Genomic DNA, 19,650 nt, shown 5'->3' with positions numbered 1-19,650 from the left:
CTCCCGTTGAGAGTTGGAGCAGCCCCTTCAGCCTGTTGTTCTGGTCTCGCTTCATCAACTGTGTAAATGTGTGCCAAAGGGCTGGAGGGTGGGCCTTGGAAGAGGGTGATGTCTGAGGAGCTGTGGCACATCAGGCAGCCAGTTTTGCATTGGACAAGATTTGCATCTTCCTTTTTCCCTCTGAGAGGCCATTTGCTTCTTTGCATCCTGAGCAGCTTTCTTCATGGGAGAGGCTGGGGAGGGCTGACTCTCGGTAAATATGAAGAGGGAATTTGCCTTCAAAGACTGTCATGGGGGGGAGGTATAGCTCAAGTGGTAGAGCACATGCTTAGCATTCAGAAGGTCCTGGGTTCAATCCCCAGTACCTCCTCCAGAAATAAATAAAGAAGTGAAGGAAGAAAGCAAGCAAGCAAGCTAATTACCTGCCACTCCCCCCACCCCAATAAAATGACTATCTGTTACTGGACCAGCATATGCTTGGAGGACTTCAGGGTCTTTGCAGGGCAGGGGAGGTCTGTGTACTTAGGCATGTCACAGAGAGTAACAAATCCAAGCACTGAACTTTCCATAAGAAGAGCTTAGAAGTACTGCTCTGTGGCCACAAGAGGAGAATTATTTTTATATTTGTCATCTTGGTAACTCATTCAGCCCAGAGAAGAGCTTCCTGTCCCTTCTGGGTCTCGAGTTCTCCGTTTTTTTACCATAAGTGATGCTGTGAAAGATTTGCCGAGGCCCAACTTTCTCTGCTCAGTTTCCTCAACAACTGGAGGATGTAGTTTCATGTTTTCATTCAGCTGCCCCGCAGGACAACACTGTTAGATGCTGAGCATGTTGCAATAAATACGTTAAGTCACTCCCCTTGAAGAGTTTACTGCATGAATACATCTCTTGGGCTGGGTCGAAGCTCTGGTATCAGGGACTAATCCTAATGCTACATGCTCTTTCCTCTGGTGTCTAATAATGGTGCAGTCCATTTGGCAAAAGAACATGTTTCTACAATGAAATGAACTCATCTGCAGTTGGGTAAAAGTGAGAAACGTCAGTTCATATGCTTTTCACGCTCGAGTAGCAGGAGTAGACTTAGACAACCTTCAGCAGGAAAGGAACATGCACTCAGCTCAGCTTCTGCACCTGCAGGAGCTCTTTCTGTTCTGTCTCAAGGAAATTAACAGTGAGTTCCTGTGCCCAGGGGTCTATTCCTAGACACTCCCGTCCCCAGCCTTGAGGGCTCTTAGCTGGTGGCAGGTTGTACTTCCTCCTGTCTGGTCTGTGACTGGGAAGCCAGTATTTCCATCCTGTTTTTTTTTTTTTTAATTAATTAATTTTTTATTGAAATACAGTCAGTTACAATGTGTCGATTTCTGGTGTACAGCACAGTGTCCCAGTCATACATATACATACATATATTTGTTTTTGTGTTCTTTTTCATTAAAGGTTCTTACAAGATATTAAACATCATTCCCTGTGCTTTTTTAAAATCTGTTTTTATATATAGTGACTAACATTTGTAAATGTCAAACTCCCAAATTTATCCCTCCTACCCCCTTTCCCCGGTAACCATAAGATTGTTTACTATGTCTGGCGAGTATGTTTCTGTTTTGTAGATGAGCTCATAGTGTCCTTTTCTTCTTCTCCTTCTCCTTCTCCTCCTTCCTCTCCTTCCTCTCCTTCTCCTCCTTCTCCTCCTTCTCCTCCTTCTCCTCCTTCTCCTCCTCCTTCTTCTTCTTCTTCTTCTTCTTCTCCTTCTCCTGCTCCTTCTCCCCTTCCCCCTCCCCCTCCTCCTTCTCCTTCTCCTCCTTCTCCTTCTCCTTCTTCTTCAGATTCCACATATGAGTGATATCATATGGTATTTTTCTTTCTCTTTCTGGCTTCCTTCCCATAGAATGACGATCTCTAGCCTGTTGTTTTTTGTGTACTTTTAATATTCCCTGCAGCAACCTCTTACTGCCATGAGCTGCTAGTTTGCTTCTGAGGTACTAATTGTGTGTGTGTTTGTGTTTGTGTTTGTGTGTGTGTGCATGCAGGTTACCTTAGGTTCTGAGTGGTCTTTGAGTGGTCTGCTCCATCCTCTCTTTCCCAGATGCCCTGGTGCTGACATCTGGAGGGCCCAGACAGTAAAACATCCATGAACCAAAGAAGTAGGGAGTTCTGTACCTCCCACCCCTCCACTCAGCGTTGCCCCAACACCCTTGCACCTAGGAAGCCTGCAGGAAGAGCGTGAGGGCAGCTGTGACCCCAGGAGTCCTGTGTGCAGGCTCTGAAGTGTGGCCTCAGCTAGAGAGAGGGCCTGATGGGGTTCTCAGCGGTTCAGTTTCTGCTGAGAAATGTATGGCCTGTTTACCATTTCCTGAATTGGGTGTGGAGTGAGGCTTCCTGAACTATCTTAATATTATAGGGGAAGGGAAACTCAAGGTTGTGTGGAATCCCTTTTTGTGTGGCCTGATTCTGCAGTGACCTTACGTGAGTAGTAACACCCTATCCATGGCAGCAGCGTCAGTGCTCTGCACTTTTTGCAGTGCCCAGACAGCATCAGGCCGGCCACTCATAGTGCTCCAACTGGCCGCCAGTCCAGCCCCGCAGGAAGGGCCCAGGTTGGAGGAATAAATAAAGAATGCAGAAGGGGTGGGAAGGGATCAACTGGGAGTTTAGGATTTGCAGATGCTACTATATATAAAATAGATAAACAAGTTTCTTCTGTATAGCACAGGAAACGGTATCAATATCTTGTAGTAACCTATAGTGAAAGAGAATATGGAAAGGAATATATGTATGACTAAAACATTGTGCTGTACACCAGAAATTGACACAACACTGTAAACTGAATATAATTCAATTAAAAAAAAAAAGGAATGTGGGACACTCGAATGCCAGTAAAACTTGCTTTGAAAATGTTCTCAAGATAGGGGGGAGAGTATAGCTCAAATGGGAGAGCACATGCTTAGCATGCATGAGGTCCTGGGTTCAATCCCCAGTACCTCCTCCAAATATAAAAATAAATAAATAAACCCAATTACCTTCGCCTTATAAAACAAACAACAAAAAAAGAAAATTTCCCCAAGATAAATGTATGACCTGATTCTGAAAGTCTAACCTTGTGGGGGATGGAGAGATTCCAGCAACAGCCTGTGTTGAGCTCCCCTGGCTCCACCCTTGTCCCATCTTCGTGCTGTGCTGCATGGTGGCAGACCATTTACAAATCACAGGGTGCTTTGAGGAGCAGATCTGTTTATTCAACTTCTACCTTGATTGTTGGGGTTAAATAGGTGGCTGAGGTTGTCTGCACCACACAGATCTACAAAATGCAATCGTAGGAATTCATGGGAGGCTTGATTATCGTCAGTGTGCTTTAGGGGATGAAGGTGGACGAGGCCTGATCACTGTTGCTGTGCGCCCCGGAGAGCTGTGTCTGCGGAAGTAAGGGGGGGCTTAGTGTGCCTGTGACCACGCAGCCACCTCCCCAGTGGAAGGGGTGCTCCTGTCTGGGAATTCAGCCAACGTTCCGATCTGTTCTTCCTCTTGGCTCCTGTTTTCAGTTTATGTCACTGTTAGGCTGAGGAAAGGAGATAGAGGAATCAATAGAATGGAAGATATGGGCAAATAAATCTGTTCCAATTGGAAGAACCGATGAATCTATCGTACTAGTAAGTACTTTCCTTGAAGGAACATCACAGAATGCTTTCTCTCCTTTTTCTAAGAGAAAGGACATTGCCATCCAACCATGTGGATCAAAACATCTCGCTATTTCACAGGTCCTTCTGTTTCAGCTTCTCCCATCCTTGCCGCAGTCCAAGCCTCTGACACGTGCTCACGCTGCAGCAGCAACAGCCCCAGTGATAACCCCTGTCCCCTCCCCCCACTGTTCACACTGCACCACGGCAGGCCATTTACAAATCACAGATCTGGTCATGGGACTTCCTCCAAAATGCCCTCCCAGGGTTCACCATCGCCCCGTACACCTTCCTTTCCCTCTCACCCCCTTACTTACCCACTGGGATCACTGGATCTTTGAGTGGCCTCCATCCACACCACCACCTTGTCTCTCCTCACTCCCTGTATTAGGGTTCTCCAGAGAGAGAGACCAATGGGATGTGTGTGTGTAAACAAAGAGATTTATTATGAGAATTTGGCTCTTGTGATTATGATGGCTGGCAAGTCCAAAATCTACAGGGTGGGCCAGCAGGCTGGAGACCCAGGAGAAGCCGATGTTTCAGTTTCAGTCTGAAAGCAGTCTGCTGGAGAACCAGAAAGAGCTGGTGTTGTGGATGAAGTCCAAAGGCAATCTGCTAGAGAATTCTTTCTTACTTGGAGGAAGCTATTTTTGTTCTATTCAGGCCTTCAACTAATTAGATGAGGCCCACCTGCTTTCTGGAGAACAATTTACTCTACTCAAAGTCCACCAATTAAAATGTTAATCTGTGGGGGAGGGTATAGCTCAGTGGTTAGCATGCACAAGGTCCTGGGTTCAATCCCTAATACCTCTGTAATAAAATAAATAAATAAATAAATAAACAAATAAACAATCTTAATTACCTCCCCTCCAAAAAAGAAACTTTAAAAAAATGTTAATCTTATCTCAAGACAACCTTACTGGAACATCCAGAATAAGTTTGACTAAATATTTGTGTACCCCATGGCCCAGCCAAGTTGACACATAAAATCAACTAACACCCCTTTTTGTTTTTTGTCATCTGTCCACACTGGACTTCTCCCAGCTTTTCTAATGAGCTAATCATTCTGAACTCTGGGTCTTTGCTCAGGCTGCTTATTCCACCTGGAGTGCTTTTGCATCTGGCCCATTCTTACTCACCATCACGTGTCAGCTGAAATTCCTCTTCCTTAAAGGGAGCTTCTCCAGATCTCCCTCATTCATTCCCTCATAGGTGCATACCCTCAGCTGTATATCGCCAAAGCACCCTAAACTTCCCTTCAATGTCACACGTACAGTTACTTGTTCGGTGCCAGCCTTCCCCACTAGACTTTAAGCTCCATGAATGCAGAAAGCCAGGAAGCATATCTGTCTTGCCTGGCATTTACTAGCTGTTCAGAGGTCATCCAACGAACGAATGAATGAATGTATTGAAAGTTTACACTATATTCAAAGTTTACAAGGTATGAGGCTCTTAACATACATAGATGCAATCCTGTGAAGTGAACAGTATTATCTTCACTTTTACAGGCCAACAGAGTGTAGGGACTTGCCCAAAGTCATGTCACTAGTCATATAGAATCTGGGCTTCAAATAAAATAATAATAAATGTAACCACTAGTACTCACAGCACTTGAGGGTCAGGGACTGTTCTGTGCACTTGACAGCTTACAGAAACCTGATGAGACAGACAGCTCTTAACTGCCCTGCGGTGTCCCCTCCTCCTGGTATTCACTCCGCAGGATCTGCCTCCATATGGTTCCGAACCCTGAATCTGGAATTCCAGGGGAGACTGGTCCCCTTTTCACCCTGTGGTCTTCTCTGGACCATCTTCAACTCTTTTCTTCTGCCCCAGTAAGTAGGGGCAATTTAGCAAGTCTGCTGACCAAGCAGATGTCCAGTTGAGGAACAGAAGGCTGTTCTCCCCTTCTTTTTTTTTTTTCAGTGTTTTTATTTTATTTATTTTTCAGAGGGGGGATCATTAGGTCTATTTATTTATTTATTATTAGGGTTTTTTTTTAAATGGAGGTGTTGGGAATTGAACCCAGGACCTAGTGCATGCTAAGCATAGGCTCTACCACTTGAGTATACCCTCCCCCTCTACTCTCCCCTTCTGGAATGTACCTCTGGTCTGTACAAGAGCCCCTCGTCTGCAGCCACCATGAATGAGCGTGGATGGAGAAATGCATCTCTTCATGATCACTGTACTCTCCCCAAAGCAGCCCCGTCTCCCTGTCTTCCACTTAGATCGACCTATTAAGGGCTCTGGGGTAAGCCAGATTCTCTGAGTGACCTGGGGAGGGTAGGTCCGGGTGTGTCAGATAAATGCCAATAAATAATTAGGTTTGGTTTTCTGAAATCCAGTATATACATGTATGTTTTCAGGCTGTATGTCTTCTTAAGATGACTTGAAAATACACTTGCACTCCCAGAATATAGGAGTATTGTTAGCTAAATATCTGTTTTAGTGTGTTAAATTACAAACTGATGCCCTAGAAGAATTAATTCCCTATAGGATAGGGCAGGTTTTTTTTTTTCTCTATACTATGCTACAGTATTAATCATGCAGCCACATGTGGCTCTGCTCTAAAAGTTTAATTTTCAAAGACAATTAGACAATTTTATGGCTGACTTGAAACATGTGTCTCCATCCACTGAGCAGATATCATGTTGCCTCCCTAACAGATTCTAGCTGACAGTCAAAGGAGAGGTGAGTTGGGGAACTACAAAGCTTTTCAGTTGATTTATGATCCTGTTAGGTGTAAAGCCTGTAATTACTCTGTGATTGTTGCCTTTGCCGCCCATCTCCCCCAAACAGAAAGTTGAAAACATGCTTTTTGGAAAAGTTGTTTTCTGAACTTGAAAGATAGCATAAGTTTAAAAAAAAAAAAATGCTTTTGTCTTCCGCTCCAGAGTGGGGAAGAACGAAGATTTCTGGCCTGTTCTTTTTCCTAACCAGCGAGTTTATAAAGTACTTTTTGGTGATTGGGACGCTTGTTGAAAACAATCTTTAGATCCTATTTTTACATTTTTGGCTAAACATCTCCCCTTCAACTCATTCATTCATTCCACAAATACCTGTGAGTGCTGCCATGACCAGGGACTGCTGCAGGCTTGCGGATAAAGCGGTGGACGTGGAAGAGGCCCTTGCCCTCTTGGAACTCTCATGGAATGGGGGTGACTGGAGGCAAACTGTACGCCAGTAAATTGTGAGCAAGATGATTTTGAATGGTGTTGACTGTTGTCAGCAAATAGAAATCGGTCATGTGATGAAATGTGTGCACTTACAGGAGGAGGCAGCTAATCCATTCTGACCTGCCCCAAAACTACAGACTTAGGGACCTGATGCCCGAGAAAGAGTCCCTGTTCCTACCCCTGCTACCAGCACCATTGCAAGGTGGGGCCTCACATCTGGCAGGTGGAAATGGAAACCTTTTCGAAAACCTGGCAAACTATTAGCAGGACTTTCTTTAGACTCCCAGTTCAGCTAAGTAGAGCACATCACTTCTTTAGGGAAAAAAGAAGAAGGTATTGAGAGTCTTAAACAAGAGTAAAGCTCCCCAATCACTGCCTTAATCAAGTTCATTAAAGCTGAATGTATATTTAAAACTTCCTTATAATTTTTTAATGTAAGTAATAATCCTTGAATTTCTCCATGATCTCCATAATGTTGAAAGGCATCATGATTTAGGAGATGGGGAGTCCTGTACCCTCAGTGTAAACCTTTGGCTTTCATTAAATGTGTAAGTAGTAAACCCCAAATGCCTGTAGTATAAATAAGGTAACATTTCTGAGAATTAGCTACTCTGGGAAATAAATGCTTGGTTTGAAAGCTCTATTACTGTATACTGTTTCCATGTTTCCTAGCCACTGTATTTTGACAGCTGAGGCAATAAGATTAAAACAAACAAGAGTTTAACACACACGCATACCCACAAACACACGTGGAAAGATCAGTGCAAAGATCTGAGTTTGTGCTTTTGGTTTCACTGATAAACATGGAACGTGATGCACATATGGTTTTGTCTACTGAATCCCTGCCCTGTGCCAGGCTGTAAAGTACCCAGGACACTCCTCTGTTCTGCAGGATGCTTTACAGAGAACCCCTGGCAGTGGTGACCAGTATAATGTAGGGCCTTGTTCCACAGACTGTATGGAGAGCAAATTTAAGTCAAATGCATTTATTCTGAGAGAATACCATGCACCTTGGCCCATAATTGGCCTAACATGGATACTTGATGCCTTCTTGAAGCTAGGGAAGTAGCACCTGACAGTTGAGAGCAGTTGCCCTGGAATTTGGCATCTTGGTTCACATCCTGACCCGACCACATGCTGGCTGTGCAATCCCAATTCAGTAGCCTGACCTCTCTCTGGTTTATTTCCTCATCTGTGAAATGTGGGTAATCACAGGGAATGAAATGTGCTGTCAAGAGGACCAAGTGAAGACCTTACCACGATGCATGATCCAGGCGAGCAAGCTCCCTCTCATATCATTCCTGCCATCATCACGGCTGCTCTCCCCCTGGTGCCCAGGTGCGGCTGCTTTTGCCCTTTTGTGTTTGCCCACTGCCCTTTCTCTGTAAAGCAGTTTGAAAACTACCTCCCCAGAAATGAAGTTGCTCCTGGGAGGAAGGTGTGTGCCACTGTGAACTTGACTCTTGAAGCGGCCCTGCTCCCAAGTGTCAGAGCAGTGGAATGTGCTCACGGTGAAATGCTGCTCTACTGTCCTCTCTGTGGCCCTGGCGTGCAGAAAAAGACATGTCAGGGAATTTTTAAAGGAATGTAGCTGATCCAGTAGGATTTATCTCCAAAGGCTAACCTGAATGCATGCGTGTGTGTGTGTGTGTGTGTGTATACACACACACATAATTGTATTATATTTATTAAGTTTATATATATATTATAATGTAATATACTCCTTTTAAAAATTCTTGGCTATATTGTTTAAAATTTTTTTTTACAGTTTACAATGTTGTGTCAATTTCTGGTGTACAGCATAATGTTTCAGTCATCCATATACATACATGTATCCCTTTTCATATTCTTTTTCATTATAGGCTACTACTAGATATTGAATATAGTTCCCTGTGCTATACAGTAACTTGTTATACTACTATATTATTTATTTTATATATAGTAGTTAGTGTCTATAAATCTTGAACTCCCAATTTATCCCTTCCTACCTCCTTCCCCCTCTGGTAACCATAAGTTTGTTTCCTATGTCAGTGAATTTGTTTCTGTTTTATAAATAAGTTTGTGATTATGCTATTTTTAAAATTATAGCTGATGTACAATATGTTACAGGTGTGCAATATAGTTCACAGTTTTTAAAGGTTATGCTCCATTTATGGTTATTATAAAATATTGGCTCTATTCCCTGTGCTGTACAATGCATGCTTGTTGCTCGTCTAGTTTGTACACAGGAGTTTGTACCTCTAATCCCCCACCTCTGTATTGCCCCTTCCCCCTTCCCTCTCCACTAGTAATCGCTAGGTTGTTCTCTGTCTCTGTGAGTCTGTTTCTTTTTTGTTATAGTCACTAGTTTGTTGTATTTTTTAGATTCCACATATAAGTTTGAGTCTCACCAGAGCCATTTGAGATCATTTTTTTATTATCTCATTTCTCAGAGGAGGAGACTGAGGCTTAGATGACAAAGGTGGCTGGCTTAGAGCATCATGCATACAGCTGATTGAGACAAATCCATGTCTGATTTCAGTGTCCTGGCTCTTGATGTTTTTTCAAATTAGGATATATTTCATATACCATTAAGATTCACCCTTTTAAAGTATACAATTTAGCGGCTTTTATTATATTCAGAAAAGTGTACAACCATCATCATTGTCTGATCCCTGAACATTTTCATCACCTCAAAAAGAAACCCCCAACCCACCAGGAGCCGCAATGCATCCTCCCCTCCCCATCCTCCTCCTGCCAACCAGGAGTCTACTGTCTGTCTCTCTGGATTTGCCTCTTCTGGATGTTTTGTGTAAATGCAAGCATATGACATGTGATCTTTTGTGCCTGGCTTCGTTTACTTAGTTTAATGTTTCCAAGGTCCATCCATGTTATAGTAAATATCAGCAATTCATTCCTTTTCATGCCCGAATAGTATTCATTGTATGGATATACCACATTTTGATTGTCCATTCACCAGTTGATGGGCATTTGAGTCGTTTCCACTTTTTGGTTATGACTAACACTGCTTATATGGTACCTGCATGACTTACCTGGGCTTTTACTTCAAAACTCTTAAGTCTTCTCAAAGTGTGAAATAAGCCACAGTAGTTTCTGAGGCAGTGCTTTAGAAGACTGTAATACTATGAAGAGGCAGGCTCTCTAAGGGGACTTGGCCTTTGGAGTGTTATTATTTGGATGAAATTGCCCAGTGGCAAGCAGTTGTGTTGTTGTAAAGGAGTGAAATATTGAGTCTCAGTGTGTGGCTGGAGAGCATGTGACTTTCACAGTAATAATAGTTATGTTTCCATTTCTGGTTTCCTCTCCCATAATGGAATACAGTCAAGTCCTTTTTAAGTCTAATTTGATAAAAAAAAAAAAAAATAAGTCATGAACTAAATGAGATGCTATTCTTGGTGTCCTGTCCTTTCTGTCCGTGGGGTGTTTGCTGCAGATCCAGCAGGTGGGTAATTCGCTTCTCTAGGGAAGGGGGAGAGGCTGCCACTGGCCTCAAGCAGAGGGCTGAGCTGTCCAGGGTCAGCCTCTTCTGCCGGTCATTTTTCAGTGATTGTGCTTTTCCTCTAACATATTTATAAAAAAAATAACAAAAAATGAACTAGAGTTAAAGGTTTATTCTTTTTACAAGACTTTTGGAAGGCATAGACTGCTTCCCAGTGGTGAGTGATAGAAACCCAGTGCCCAGCACTCCTGCTTCTGGGACCCTCACATAGACTGATGGAATTCATCTGAATGTGAGAAATATGCATGGAATTATCTGCTACAGTTGAACATACATATGCATACTTATGACCCAGCAGTTCCACTCTAGGTAACAGAATGTGTCTGTGTGGAGTCTCCAAAAGACATGGTGTAAGAATGTTTACAGCAGCACTGTTTTCAATATACAAAAATGGAAAACTACCCAGAAGCCTATCAGTAGAAGAATGGATAAGTGAACTGTGGAATATTCATTCACACAATGGCACACTGTCGTGAGAATGAAGGAAGTATAATGACAAGCAGAAACGTAGAGGAATCTCACAAATAAAATGCAGTGTGAAAGAAGCCAGGCAGAAAAGAATACATCCTCTTTGATTCTGTTCACATAAAGTTCAAAAATAGTGGAAGTGGGTGCAGCTCAGTGGCAGAGCGCATGCTTAGCATGCACAAGGTCCTGGGTTCAATCCCCGGGACCTCCATTAAAATAATTAATAAAAAAAGTTCAAGATAGGTAAAACTATTCTCTGATGTTAAAAATCAGGGCAGTGGTTACTTTTGGAGTGGGGGTAGTTAGCAATTAGAAGCAGCGAGAGGGGGTCTTCTGGAATACTGCTAATTTATTATCTCGACTAAGGTGCTAGGCACACAGGTCTGTTCTGTTTTTGAAAGTTCAACGTGCTGTACACTTATGATTTGTATGCTTTCTGTATATTATACATTTTTAAAAGAAAGTGACTGGATACACACATGTAATATATACATATACATAGTTATTCTCAGGTTTCCCCCACCTCTAGTTTTAATTCTAAAGTAAAATAAAATGGTGCTAAACAGACTATGGAAATACAATGAATGCATTCTCAGAAGGAATCCCCGCATTAATTCAGCAAATATCCAATGCGCAGAAACTGGGCAGGGTGTTTCCATCCTTCAGCATTTTGGAGCCTTATATGTCTAGGAAGTTACTGAAGAAGAGTCCAGACTCTGAGAAAATGAGTGGATCAGATAGACTCCAAACAGAAAGACATGCAAGCTGCACTGGGTAGTGATGCTACACTGAGTGTAGCAGGAACCTCCGTTGCCTGCATTTGAGCTGAAGATGGAAGACTGGGTCAAGATACCGAGGGAGTTGCAGGGAATGGAAATTTGAAAATAGAGATGAATGTAAAAGCCAAAAAAAAAAAGAAAAAGAAAAGGAAACTGGGCGGGGTGGATGGCTTCTAGTTTGGGAAGGAGTAGGGGTTGGGAGGGATTGAACAGCAACCCCCCCCAACCCGAGTGGCTGCATCCTCACAGGGGCCCTCACTGTCTGTTCTCATTGTCCCCCCTCCTTTGTTGCTCCCTCCTGCCTCCCCACCCTTCCCCTTCTTTTTTCCTCTGTTACCCTCCCCCTACCATGCTCCTTGTTTCGAGCTGGACTGGATATAAATGATCATCAAAGAGGCGATCTACCTGAAATTGGAGAGCACGTGGTACTGTCCTCACCTAGGGTTTTGGGAGAACCCCGGAGAAGGGCTGTCAGGACAGAAATAGCCACTCTGTAGGGGTGGATGGGGTCTGTGGATTCTCCCCAGGGACTGGCTCCCAGGCTCCCGAGAGCAAGGAAGAGCCAAGCCCAGGAGTGGAAGCTCCACCGCTGAGCATAGTGAGTCCAGATTCACACTTTGCTGAAGAAAAACAGCCTCGTGCTCTGAGAAACCATCAGTAGAGGGAGGCACAGGCTTCACCGGGATACGTACACAGGAGCGGCTCAGTCTGAGTCATTCCTCAGGACCCCTGATTCCTGAAGACTGCCAAAACTCAGCTAATGACATATGTGTTCATTGTGGAAATAACTTGACCATAATAATAAGGAGAAAATCCTGAGAGACATAACTACTTCAAGATTGTTTGAAACTCTGAGCAATGAATATCTCTGGGGCTAATTCTGGGCGTGTAATAAGCAAGTCAAGGTCGGTGTGTCCCTGCTCCCTCTGCCTTCACTGTAGGAACCTCTTCTTGTCAGGAGGTGGCAGAATTTTAATTTCAAATAATGTACCATCCCTGATGATGATGACAATTTGATGTGTTGGTCATGTGATATAATCAGGGGCAAGAGAACTTCGTGGACCAAATCTGCTCATGGTTAATCTGTGACTGAAACTTATAATATGAACAACCACCAATGGGAGAGAAAGTCTTAGCTGGAAAATAACCAGAATAACCAGGGTTGGAGGGAGGCTGATGTGAGGGAAGCTGACTTCAAGCGGGGTTTCCCGGAAAGCCTGCCCTCCACCTCATAGGTCCTCACCATCCTGGGGGCTGGAGTCCACCAGGTAGGACCCATCTTCCTGAGCTGTGGACTGGGCATGCACATGTCTGTCTGTCGGTGTGTGAGGGCACGTGGACAGGGAGAGAACCACAGAACTTCCCTGGTGGCTGGCTCGACTTGAAGTCCTAATTCCCCTCCTCCTCAGGGACACGTGCTCCCAGGAAAGCTCTGTTCTGGAGCCACATGCTGCATCATGCTATGTGCTGAGTGAGGCCAAGGGCCCAAAGCCTCCCTGGGAGAGCCCCTAGAAACTCTAAAGAGAGGCCTAGGTGTAAGAGATGTAGGAAGGGTTTGGAAATCTAATTAGCCAATTTAGCTTCCCCTAGACTTTGTACGTGCACACATGCACACCTGGTATTTTCCTGAGCACTTACTCTGTGCCGAGTGCTCTGCTGAGTGCTTGTCATCGCTCCTACAGGGAATCCTTTTAGCTGCCCTACGAAGTCAGTAGCTACCATTATTATCCCCATTTTATAGTTGGGGACATTAAGGCCCAAGGAAATGATACCACCTGCCCAGGGTCATGAAGCACGCTCTGTGGGTGGCATGTTTCAAAAGACCCTCTTCTCGTCTTGCTCCTACCCAGTCCTGCCTCAGCTGGGAGGAACTGGAGGGGAATTAAGATGAGGGGTCCAGGCGTGTAGCTTCTACAAGCAGTGATGTTTAGGCAGTAGTGCTGTCTCCATACCACTGGGTGTCTCCTCTTGTAGGTGATGGGCGGTGTTACCGTCAAATCACATCTGACCCAGACATGCTTGCTGAGGTTGCAGCTTTTAAAAAGAGTTATTGAAGAAAGCCGTGTGGGTCAGGGGAGATGGGAGTGTGGGGAGGGGTGGGTGGCATGCATCATAGCATCTGGAATTTTTAGTATCAGATGGATATTTTGGTAAGAAATACTTGATTGGCAGCGTGATTAAATACAATAGGACCCCTGAAATGAAAAACAGGTCCAGCAGAGGTTGAGAACAACCATTTCCGGAGGGCCACTTAGCAGACATTATAGGCAGAATCGATCTGTGTGTGGCTGGGGGAGTTTGAGTGGTTTCTCCCTGAAGGGTTGTGGACTTGAGAGCGGACCTCTGTCCTCTGTGGAATATGGTGGAAGAAGTGTGCTGAAAAACATTACAGTGGCAAATAAGTTAGTCTTTGCCTTATTTGGGATTGTGTTTCCGGGGTTACCTTGGGACATTTCATCCCTGGCTAGCAGAGCGTTCATGATTTCGTTTTCTGTGTGCAGAATGGGAAACGGACAGCCCAACGTGGCTCTCCTTCAGCTCTGCGGTGTTTCCTGTGGGTCAGCTGCTGGGTACTCAGCCTGAGTCAGCTGCCAGCTGGGGAGACCCCGGTAAGGATGCATCTCCTCCCTCCAGGCATGAACCATGTCTCCTGTTGGCATCAGACCCTTACCAGGTGCTTCCCTGCTGTGCCAATTCCTTCCTGAAGGAATAAGTGAAGGAAGGACGTTTTATAGGAAAATGTCATTAGTGCTCAGAACCTGACTGTCCCTCAGGGGGACCCTGAATGAGGGACCCCTTGGTTACAACAGCATTTACAGGTGTTGAAATGACATAGCAGAGTCCTGGCTTTTGGCTGAGAAGGTGTGGGTATGGATGCGACTTTATAAAAAAGAAGCACAGCCTGTGATTATAAGCAACCCCGACAGATCATTGTTAAAGTGTTATTGAGTATCCATTATGTATAAGGCATTTGTATCAGTTTCCTGTGGCCGCTCTAGCAAATTACCACAAACTAGGTGGCTTAAAACAACAGGATTTTATTCTCCCACATTCTGGAGGGCTGACATCTGAGATTAAGGTGTCAGCTGGGCTGTACTTCCTCTGGAGGTTGGGAGGAAACAAACCTTTCTGGCTTCTTTCATCCTCTGGTGGCTCCAGTGTTCCTTGGCAGGTGGCCACATCCCTCCAGTCTCTGCCTCTTGGGTCACGTGGCTTCTTCCTCTTCTATCTCAAAACTCTGCTTCTCTTATAAAGGTGGGTGTGATTGCATTTAGGACCCACCCAGATCATCCAGAAGGAGCTTCTCCTCCCAGAATCCTTCACACAATTACATCTTTCACCATCTAAGTTAAGACTCACGGATTCTGGGGATTAGGACACGGATATATCTTTTTGGGAGGCCACCATTCAACTCACTGCAGCATTCGTTAACTTATTTGGACACATGGGAAAATAAGAGCAGGTACTTGCTCTGTAGGAGTCTCTAACCTGGTGGGACAAGTGTAAATATATTTATTTATTCAGCAAACATTTATTGTTTGCATGCCATATGCCAGGCTGTGTACTTGCCTTGGATTTACAGTGACTGAGACACAGCCCCTGAACAGAGGAGCTGAGTCTTAGAGGAAAGACATTGTATATGAGGGCAACCCTAAAGAAGTCCAGTCTCACATGGTCTAGTGTTTGTATGGAGATATTCAAAGAAGCAAAATCCAAAGACCAAAAGTAATTTTTTAAATAATGATAATCATTTCTTTGTTGTTGTCAAAAAAAAACTTAAAAGGAACCCAATTCATAAACTCCCAGTAACAGTTTCCATATCCCCTTTATTCTCCCTCAGTCTCTCACATTCCACCATGTTCAGAAGCCCATTGTTTACCGTCACCCCCAGAAACCCTTGTTCCATCCTCCATCCTGCAGGGTGCTTCCTTCTTTCCCAGGTCTTTGTTATGTAGACTAGCTTAGCCTCCCTTGATGAGCCAATCTTCTCCCTTCCCATCTCTCCTGCTTGTCCTCTAATTCTACAACCTAAAGCCTGAGAACTTCTCCAGCGAGGACAGTCTCCTTAGAAGTGGAGGTGAAGGGAGAAGCTTCTTTAATCAGAAGGTAGGAAGAGAGGCCGAGAATACTGACATCACACAGGTGCTGTCTATTTTGGTAAGTCCTGTTGGTCTCATTCAATCTGAGTACCCTTGTGGCCAAGCGAGGGTGCGGGATGGGTGGGTGAGTGGAGTGTCCGGAGAAGAGGTGGTTAGAGGGAGGCAGGCTGAGACCAGACCTCACATGGATTTGTGCATTGCTGGACTTTGTGCCAGGGCACGTGAGTCACTGAGGGTTGTAAGCTGAGGAAAAACACTCTCAGTTGTGTTGTGCAAAGAGCATTCTGACATCAGTGATCACATAAATTGAGGTGGGGGAGGGAGTGGGTGGGAATTGAGGCCAGGAGAAGGGCCATGGTGGAACGGCTTCTACATGCAAACTTTAGTCCTGTGGATAGAGTCCGCCAAACACCCTGTATGGTCAGCTACCGTGAAACGCTCTTTGTCAAGAAGCACAGAGGAAGAGAGGTCCACAGACAAAAGCAAAATAATCAGCACCAAAAGCCCAGGCTCCGCCTCCCGGCAAAGCGCCCCCTGGCGGATGGACGTGGGGCTGGTGGCTCCTCCCGCGTGGCAGCTCGGCTCTCTGCTCTCCAGCTCTGCCATCTTGAAACAAGCTGGAGGAGAAGGGGCAGTTTCTCATGACTCCCTTTCTTTTGACACTGACACATCAGAAGCGGGAACTCATCTGTCACTGGCTCAGCGATCCCTCAGCCCAGACAGAGGAGAGAGAATTTAACCACTGTTGGCTCAATGGCTGACTTTCCTGAGTCAAGTTTAAGAAATCCCAGCCACTGTCTGGCCAGGTGGTGTTGACCTCTACAAAGTTGTCTTTTACTGAAGACACATTGTGAGCCAATGTACACTCACTGTCTAAATCCTGAACATTAGTCTGGCATTAGCTTCCACCTTCCCCTGGGTAAAAACTCATCCACAGAGGCAGAGTCTGTTATGCAAGCTGGAACCCATGTCACCTCTCTCACTCCAACCTCTAAGTTTAGATAATCACATACAGAATTTCAGGAAACATCTTCAGTGTCCAGCTGGAGACCACTGTGACAGTTCAGGTAAGAAATGACAGCCTGAATGAAGGCAGTGGCAGTGCAGCTAGAGAAGAGAGAACAGATCAAGGAACATTTAAGCAGTAACCAAACAACCATGCTTAATACTGACTGAGCACTTTCTATGTGTCAGGCTTGTACAGCTGTGTATTATCTCATTCAGTCTTTGCAGCAACCCAGTAAGTTAGGGATTGTTATTCTCTCTGTTTTACACATGAGTAAGCAGGCTTAGAGTCATTAAGAAGTTTGCCCATATTAAGTGGCAGATTTGGGATTTGAGCTCAGACAATCTGACTTCAGAGCTTGCATTTTTCATCTCTATGCCGTACTGTCTCAAATCAGGAGGATTTGGCTAATTACTGAATGTGGGGGAAGGAGAAAAAGAGGAATGAGAGAAGCTCCAGATTAGGGAAATAGGCAGACAGAAGAAAGACGGGGCCCCTCACCAAGATGGGGACACAGGAAAAGGAATGGGTTTAGAAAGTAGGGTGATGATTTGGCTGTGAACATGTTGATTGGGGACATTCAAGTAAGATGTCTGTTAAATGGTTAGGTTTTTAAAATATGGAGTTTACAGTGATCGAGGCTAAAGAAGATTTGGAGCAGTCTATATCTAGGCAGCAGAGAAGTGTGTGGGCAGCAGGTGTCGGGGGTATGTATGTACTAGATCTTCTAGAGAAGAAAATGAGCAGAGATGACAATGTGTGATAGAATCTTAGGGACCTGCAACATTTAAGGGACCAGTGGAGAAGGGCCCTTGGATGAGAACAAGAAATACTCCAAGGGATGGTAGGAGAACGAGCTGAGAGTGGGTCACAGAAACCAAAGGAGAAGGAAGTGTAGTGAGGGAGGGATGATAGCAGTGCTTAATGCGACAGAGAAATCATGTAAGGTAAGAACTGAAGGTTACCATTGCCTTTGGCAATTAGGTCAGTATAAAACCAGCTGGTTACAATGAAAGGAGTTACAGCTGCTTTGGAATCTATACGGCAGTTTCCTACAAAGCTAAGCATTGTCCTACCGTATGATTCAGCAGTTGTATTCCTTCGTATTTACCCAAATAGGGTGAAAACTTATGTACACACAAAAACCTGCACATGGATTTTTTTAAACTGAAATATAGTTGACATACAGTGTTATGTCAGTTTCAGGTGAACTACACAGTGATTTAACATTTACATACATTATGAAATGATCACCATGATAAGTCTAGTAACCATCTGTCCCCACACAAGGTTATTACAATATTATTGATATTCCTTATGCTGTGTATTACATTCCCGTGGCTTATTTGCACATGAGTGTTTATAGCAGCTTTATTCATAATTGCAAAAACTTGAAAGCAACCAAGATGTCTTTCAATAGGTGACTAGATAAACTGTGGTACATTCATACAATGGAATATTATTCAGCACTAAAAAGAAATGAGCTAGCAAGTCATGAAAAGACATGGAGGAATCTTAAACGCATATTACCAAGTAAAAGAAGCCAGCCTGGAAAGGCAACAGACTATATGATTCCAACTATATGACATTCTGCAAAAAGGAAAACTTTAGAGACAGTAAATTGATCAGTGGTTTTCAGGGGTTGGAGGGGGGTAAGAGAGAGATGAATGGGTGGAGCATTAGGCCAGTGAAGCTATTGTGTGTGATATTATGCAGATTTGTGCAGAGCCGTGGAACTGTACAACACAGAGGGAGCCCTGTGTAAACCATGGGCTTTAGTTATTGATAAGGTATTAGTATTTACTCCCCCGTTATGACAAATGTACCACACTAATGCAAGATGTTAGTGATAGGGGACACTGTGGAAGGGTGTTGGGGAGGGAGTATTGATGAAGGAGCCTCTTTATACTTTCTGCTCAATTTTTCTGTAAACCTAAAACAACTCTAAAAAATAAAGTATATTAATTAAAAAGAAAGAAGGAAAGAAGAAAGGGATAAAAGAAGTAGAGGAAGCAAGAGAAAGCTATGTACATACAATCTTGAAAGTGTAGCATGAACCCATAATTATGACTAATCCAATTCTGTGTGTTTGAGTTCCAAGTAGTGCAAAAAGCTGACTAGTCTCTCTTCTGCTTACTAACATCTAGGGTTCCCCATCACAAGTGGAAGATACAGTCCAATGTCTTCAGCATGATGTGAAAATTTTTCCACAGCCTGACTTTGCAACATCATCTCTGTTCATTGCTCATGTATTAGAAGCTCCAGCTGCAAAAGTCTCTTTGTTCCCCTTTCCTATCCGTGACATGCACTTTCAGACCACCCTGCCTTTGCTCTTGCTGTTCCCTCTGCCTATGTCCTCCCCAACTTCTCTGTCTAACAAAATTCTCCAATTCCCCAACACCCAGCTCAAATGTTACCTTCTCTGTGAGAATGTTGCTGACCTGCTTTCACCCCAGCACACCAAGCAAGAAAGCTCTCTCTCCCAGTTTCCATAGTTCTTTGTGCTCATCTCTTCAATAAATTCTTGATACACCACAAAATCAACAACCACCACATCAACAGTGGTTTAATAGGAAAATTGGGGGCAGAAAGAAGCCAGATCAAAGCAGGATGGAGGAGTGGGTAGGAGTTGAGATATGGACACATGGAAGGTGAACTTCTTTCTGGGGATTGGCTTTATTGTCATTTAGTATTGCTAGTTTGGTTTATCTTTAGCATTTGTAGTTTTACCCAACAGAGGCTGAGGATAGTGAGAAGAAAATTCCCAGGATGGCTGTGGTGCTGTCTAGTGCTCGGGTGCTGACAGACCTGTGTCACTTGAGATTGGTCATTCTTCTGGTCCCAGGAGATGCAGCCCTCTGTTTGGGGAGGAAGAGAGAGAGAAGAGAATGGACACATCCCCCTTTGTTATCTCATGGAGGTTCTGCAGCCATACTCTGCTTCATCTTTGGGGAAAG

The 19,650-nt window shown here is 44.2% G+C and overlaps 1 protein-coding gene across 3 annotated transcripts in view; it reads left to right on the top strand.

Annotated features, from left to right (window-relative positions):
- ANKRD6 (ankyrin repeat domain 6) overlaps positions 1–19,650 on the top strand; it is a 196,320-nt gene that overhangs the window by 81,448 nt on the left and 95,222 nt on the right. The window contains exon 1 of one of the 3 annotated variants that reach the window (XM_064486862.1): positions 13,755–14,196. The exons of the other annotated variants lie outside the window; for them this stretch is intronic. The gene's annotated coding sequence lies outside the window, so the exon portion shown is untranslated. Of the gene's footprint in view, positions 1–13,754; positions 14,197–19,650 lie in introns of those variants that run through there. 3 annotated transcript variants of the gene reach the window in all.

The sequence above is a fragment of the Camelus dromedarius genome, chromosome 6, assembly GCF_036321535.1.
Source record: "Camelus dromedarius isolate mCamDro1 chromosome 6, mCamDro1.pat, whole genome shotgun sequence".
NCBI classification, from domain to species: domain Eukaryota; kingdom Metazoa; phylum Chordata; class Mammalia; order Artiodactyla; family Camelidae; genus Camelus; species Camelus dromedarius.
This window is presented reverse-complemented; position numbering and strand designations above follow the sequence as displayed.